Genomic DNA, 6966 nt, shown 5'->3' on the forward strand with positions numbered 1-6966 from the left:
CTTTTACATTTGAATTTTGTTCTCTGGTGTTTGTGTAAAAACTTAAATGTTACAACAAAAAGGGAATTCTAGCTTTACCGTAATTGTGAGTAAGTACATGAATGAATATAAGCAAAAAACACGTCAGTGCATATTGCAATGCAGCATTTTGTATAAATGTACAGGAAAGTACAAGTTTGTAGATAGACACTGTTCAAAATCTGTTCTCTGTTGTCCTCCAATGCTACGACTGTAGAGTAACACTTATGGTAACTTCCCACTATTTCATCATTCATTGACAATGGTTAAGTATACACATTTTATTTTCAGACAGTAAGTTAACCAATCCTATTATTTGTTATACCTGAAGGAGCATAATTGCTGCAATCATGAAATGATGGGAAGTTACCCTAAATGTAACTTCACAAAGTTCAAGTATTGAAGGACAACTGAGAACTGATCTTGGACAGTGTCAAACTTGTACTTTTTTGTCGAGCCTGCAACTTTTGTTGCAGAAAGCTCGACATAGGGATAGTGCTACGGCGGCGGCGTTAGCTTACTTCTTAGAAGCTTTATATTTTAGAAGCTGGAAGACCTAGATGCTTCATACTTTGTATATAGATGCCTCATGTTACGAAGTTTCCGTCAGTCACATGTCCAATGTCCTTGACCTCTTTTTCATGGTTCAGTGACCACTTGAAAAAAAAGTTCAGATTTTTTGTAATGTTGAATTCTCTCTTATTATAAGTAATAGAATTACTATATTTGGTATGTGCGTATCTTGCAAGGTCCTCTTGCCCGTCAGACAGTTTTCACTTGACCTCGACCTCATTTCATGGATCAGTGAACAAGGTTAAGTTTTGGTGGTAAAGTCCATATCTCAGATACTATAAGCAATAGGGCTAGTATATTCGGTGTATGGAAGGACTATAAGGTGTACATGTCCAACTGGCAGGTGTCATCTGACCTTGACCTCTTTTTCATGGTTCAGTGGTTATAGTTAAGTTTTTGTGTTTTGGTCTGTTTTTCTTATACTTTATTCAATAGGTCTACTATATTTGTTGTACGGAATGCTTGTAAGGTGTACATGTATAGCGGGCAGATGTTATTTGACCTTGACCTCATTTTCATGGTTCAGTGGTTATAGTTAAGTTTTTGAGTTTTGGTCTTTTTATCTAATATTATATGCCAAAGGTCAACTATATTTAGTGTATGGAAATATTTTATGATCCATATGTCAGTCCCACACATTTTATTTGACCATGACCTTAATTTCACGGTTCATTGCACAGTATTAAGTTTTTGTGTTTTGGTCTATTTTTCTTAAACTATAAGTAATAGATCAATTTTTATTTAATGTATGGAAGCATTGTTAGCTGTACATGTCTGCCTGGCATGGTTCATCTGACCTTGAGTTTATTTTCATGGTTCACTAGCTATCTTGGTTAATGTTAAGTTTATGTGACAGCTGTAATAAAGCTTTATACTTAGGACTATCAACGTAATATCAATGATTAGTAAAGAAGGCGAGACATTTCAGTGTGTGCACTCTTGTTTAACATTTAAACAAGTAGGTCACGTTCATTCATTATGAATGACTTGGTTATTATCATCATAGTTTATCAGTGGCTGAGTGGTCTTTTAAGGAAGTTTTTATAAAGAGTTCACAAGCCTTTGTTGCAGGTTACCCAACACTTTGACTAAAGTGACAACTATTTCAGTGCTTTCCAGGCTGAAGTTAAATTTCCATATCTTATGCCAATACCAACTGCTTATTTGGTCTGATTATAACTTGCTTGAATGGAGTGCTTTGTTGTTAATTTCTGTGTCATTTTAGTCCCTTGTAGAGAGTTGTTTCATTGGCAATCATATCCCATTATCTTATTTTTGTGGAGACTGCAACTTTTGTTGCAGAAAGCTCGACATAGGGATAGTGATTCAGCGGCGGCTTGAGCGAACTTCTTAAAAGCTTTATATTTTAGAAGGTAGAAGACCTGGATGCTTCATACCTTTGTATATAGATGCCTCATGTTACGAACTTTCCTTCAGTCACATGTCAAATGTCCTTGACCTCATTTTCATGGTTCAGTGACTACTTGAAAAATATTTGGTATGTGCGTATCTTGCAAGGTCCTCATGCCCGTCAGACAGTTTTCACTTGACCTCGACCTCATTTCATGGATCAGTGAACAAGGTTAAGTTTTGGTGGTCAAGTCCATATCTCAGATACTATAAGCAATAGGGCTGGTATATTCGGTGTATGGAAGGACTAAGGTGTGCATGTCCAACTAGCAGGTGTCATCTGACCTTGACCTCATTTTCATGGTTCAGTGGTTTTGGTCTGTTTTTCCCGTTACTATATGCAATAGGTCTACTATATCTGGTGTATGGAATGATTGTAAGGTGTTCATGTCTAGCTAACAGGTGTCATCTGACCTTGACCTCATTTTCATGGTTGAGTGGTCAAAGTTAAGTTTTTGAGTTTTGGTCTATTTTTCTAATACTCTATGCATAAGATCAACTATATTTGGTGTATGGAAATATTTTATGATCTATATGTCTGTTACACAGGTTTTATTTGACCTTGACCTAATTTTATGGTCCATTGCTAAGGGTTTGTGTTTTGGTTGGTTTTTCTTAATTTATAAGCAATAAGTCAACTATATTTGTTGTATTGAAGAATTTTTAGCTGTAAATGTCTGCCTGGCATGGTTCATCTGACCTTGACCTCATTTTCATGGTTCATTGATTAATGTTTCGTTTTCTTGGTTAATGTTGAGTTTATGTGACAGTTGTAATAAAGCTTTATATTTAGGTCTATCAACATAATATCAATGATTAGTAAAGAAGGCGAGACATTTCAGTGTGTGCACTCTTGTTATATTTAATGCGAAGTTGAGTCAAATCAGTCTTGGATATTGGTATTTGATGCTTTTTCACTTGACATGCAGCATTTAGGAGTTAGAGCAAAGATTAATCAGCTTGGATTCAGAATAATGTGTCTGAGAAGGATATATCTTACTCCTTATGACCTTGTCAATTTACAATTGCAAAGTATTTTAGAAATAAACAACATTAATACAATGTTTATTCTCATTTAGGGTTAAGTAACAACTTGAAGTTACAATAAACAGGTAATGTCACAGCTTATTGCAAGATTTTATATATAACTTCTCCCTGTTAATTTTGAACTTAAAATACTTCTCATAAAATAATGAATTTGGTTAATGGCCTGTTAATTTTTAAGTCAAAATAATTTAAAAAAAATATTGAATTTGGTTAATAATCTGATGATATTATGAAATCAATATTCTAAAAAAAAATATGTATTTGTTTTACAAACTTTGTAAGGAATGCAAATAAAATGATTAAAAAAAAATATAAAGTTCTTGAAAAATATGAAAATAAAAAAATCCATTTTTAGCCATGTGATTTACAGTTTCTGTTATCATAACATCATCAAAAACAAAATAAGTTACTAGAATATTTTTTAAATGTACATAAATGAATTAAGTTATCTCCCCTGAAACTGGTATTGACTCCCGTTTATAATAATTTTGTGTTAATTTTCACCAAGGACACAACATTGAGATACAAATATGTTCAAAAGTGAATACTTTTTAAATTGTTTTGCATCATTAAAATGGAAATTTCTGTAGCATCGCATCAATCTTAAAGAAAATTGCATGATCTTAGGTTTTGAAAATAGTACTGAAAGATAATTTAAGATAAGTTTTCCACAGATTTTAAAAGCGTTTTACCCAAATTTAAAACTACGTTAAAGTACATTAAAGGCTTTATATTCTATCTTAAATAGCAAAAATAATAATAAAATGCATGACATTCTACAATTTCAGCTAATTTTCAAAGTTGTATGCAAAATCTGTGATAGATATAACACCTATATATATATAATAGTCTGGTCCATTAACATAATGTACATCATTGGAAATGCTGATCCATGTCTTATTTTTTATGCTAATACTTAAAAGCCTGAAATCATTCTAGCGACCCTGTTTATTTAAATATTGAATAAGAATATACACAATATGAAGGTAACAATTCAACCATGAAACACATGAAATTATTAAATCTTTACATAAAATGTTTATGGTATAAAAAAAACTACATTATTTATGGTAAATCTATAAACATATAAAACTACAATTACAAGAGATTGTATGTTAATTGAGATTAAAATTACTGTAGGCAAGCATAAGAAAGATCAGTGAATATGAGCAAGTTATTCATCTAAACACAGTGGCGGATCCAGAGGGGGGGTTCCGGGGGTGCGCACCCCCCCTTTATTTTTGCTGATCAATGCATTTGTATCGGGACATATGTTTTGCACCCCCCCTTTGCCCTGGGTTAGCACCCACCCTTTCAAAAATTCCTGCATCCGCCCCTGAAACATATGAACACAACATACCATGCATACCAGTGCATAACTTTAATACTTTGACATTTATACATGTTCAGTGCAATAATTATAAAACTTGGATCCATCTTTCATACACATTTTTCACATACTTGCACAAGTGTCCAAATTAAGCACCAGTACTATAAATTGCAGTATTATCAACACATAGATTTTCCTTTCACCATATTCTGAGAACAAGTCAGAGGTAACTTTACTCCTCTTTCTAATAGATTAATTAATTCATTACATCCATGACAACATGCAGCAAATGGACTAAGTAAACAGTAAAATATAGCACAAATAAATCCAATAGGCCATCCAAATACCAGTAAAATTATAGCCCACAATATACTCCATAACCAACCACAATCAGCCATAACTGTCTAGACTAGATAAATGGGCAGATCCTGAAAATAAATAATTACTTTGTTAATTTATTTTTTACTTTGGGAGAAATGTCTGTTTGCATGCAACAATGTGTTAAAGTACTAGTAGTGTCAGGCCAGTCTGACTTAAACCTGCCCAAGGACTTTCTATACTAAGTTTATAGTATAGATAGTCCCTGGCCTGCTCTACTGTCCACGGCAGCCTTTTGCATTTGTTTATATCTAATAATTTTTCCGTTTACGTGACATCAACAAAATAATCTTATCTTTTCAAAGGTATAACGCGAAGTTGATAAACTAAATTTTAAATTGATGTTGTGATATTTGATTCAAAGTGTAATACCTTACTCGCCGAATATTCGTTATAAATAGGGGAATTCAATAGCGGGTGCTATTATAACTTATAAGTAACCGCATCACTGTAATTATAACGTTGTGGGCGGAGACGAAATATAAGGTTTCACACACACATTTGTTCGCGTAAATATCGTTTGAATTGAGTTTAAAATGATACTTACAAACAAGGCCTTGGTTTTTAAGTGATTTGATTATTTTTCCGGGTGTTAATACCACATCCTCGTTGTTTACACAGGGAATAAGGTCATTCATGGGAGACAACTCTATAAGTTAAAAACCGGCTCAGCCTTAGCAGACTAATTCTAATCATTTGTTTACCAACGATTTTCACTTGTTTCTTAGGCCTGTCTATTTGTAAAAATTAACGTTTTTATCGTTGGCATCAATATCCAGTCTTTGTTTCCTTTTTCAGTATACGGATATGGATAGTAAAGTACACAATGGGGTAGAAAACAAAGATATCACAAGTACCAGTGTGGATATCAGTCTGATATGAGACTACTATGACACTTTATAGTAGTCTCAGCTCTGGTCTCCATCGTTTAACGAAGTGGATAGTGAGTAATCCACTATCCACTTGCGTCGGCTTGGGGATAGTGGGACTGATTTTAATCGTGAGACTGAAGAAATATTAATGTCAACGTCAAAAGAGTTAATATAATACAAATCTGACAAATATGTGTAATATAGTAGTCTCAGTACAAAAAGACAGAAAAGACAGAAAAGACGAAAAAAAATGGAAAATCTTGAGAAACAAAATTTAAAATCTGCTAACCGAGTGCTATCGTAATCTATCATCATTTAGGCATTTAATATTTGCCAATGGATATTTATCACAAATCCATCACCATCCCGTTCGTTATACATTTTGTACAGATTAAACCCTCTGCCGCTTGGGGTCATCCATTTACACTTTTTTAATTTTATTTTGTGCTTTGAATGTTTTTTTCTTATTTTAAATATTCTCTTATCCCGGCATACCGACAAGACAACAATTGCCCCTCTTTTATATTTTTTTACATCTGCGGATATATCTGGTATGAATGCCAATGACACAACTCTCCATTCAAGTCACAATTTATAAAAGTAAAATATTATAGGTCAAGGTACGGCCTTCAACACGGAGCTTTGGGTCGGTCACATCGAACAGGAAGCTATAAAGGGCCCCATAAATTATTAGTGAAAAAAACCCGTGGAAACCAACGGTCTAATTTATATAAAAACGAGAAAACAGTTATGAACCACATAAACAGACAACAACTGAACATCAGATTCCTGACTGCAAAATAATTGTAGCGGGATGACTAGATTTAATTGTACCAGTAGTGTAGCATGTTTTTAATGCCCCACCCTGTCCGTCCGTCTGTCCATACTGATACATTTTTTGTCTGGCTATCTCGTCCTACTGTTTTGGAGGTACAACTTTAATATTTAATAGATACATAATGAAGTTGTACATGGTCACAGGATTTAAATTTTTTCTTCAAATATTTAGAAAATGACAGGAATACTTAAAGTTGGACTTTAAAAAACCCAAAAAAACCTAGATGGTTGAGGTGTAATACCACCAAAGCATGGAACGTCACACGAAAGTAGGTCTAAAAAAATATTCCCTTGAATTTGACCGTTGTAGGTAATTAATCCTACATTTTATTGCAGTAAAACTATTTCTGTGTCATAAACATATGTCTTGGGTATTTCAAAACACCATTATTTTTTATTTGTCATTTCAATAGAAAATTTTGTATTCTTGAGGTTACATGGTGACTAAACCTTGTACACAGATAGAATAAGGGGAGAAATTTGATTGGTTAACTTCCAATG

General features: G+C 33.4%; 1 long non-coding RNA gene across 1 annotated transcript; it reads right to left on the reverse strand.

Moving 5' to 3' along the window:
- Window positions 1-3906: 3906 nt before the first annotated feature.
- On the reverse strand, window positions 3907-5614 carry LOC134712340 (uncharacterized). Its single transcript, XR_010106275.1, has 2 exons — window positions 5304-5614; window positions 3907-4806 (listed from the first exon to the last, which is right to left on the reverse strand). It is a non-coding gene; the product is annotated as an uncharacterized LOC134712340 (long non-coding RNA).
- Window positions 5615-6966: the final 1352 nt, after the last annotated feature.

This window comes from Mytilus trossulus, chromosome 3 (genome assembly GCF_036588685.1).
Source record: "Mytilus trossulus isolate FHL-02 chromosome 3, PNRI_Mtr1.1.1.hap1, whole genome shotgun sequence".
Taxonomy (NCBI): Eukaryota; Metazoa; Mollusca; class Bivalvia; order Mytilida; family Mytilidae; genus Mytilus; species Mytilus trossulus.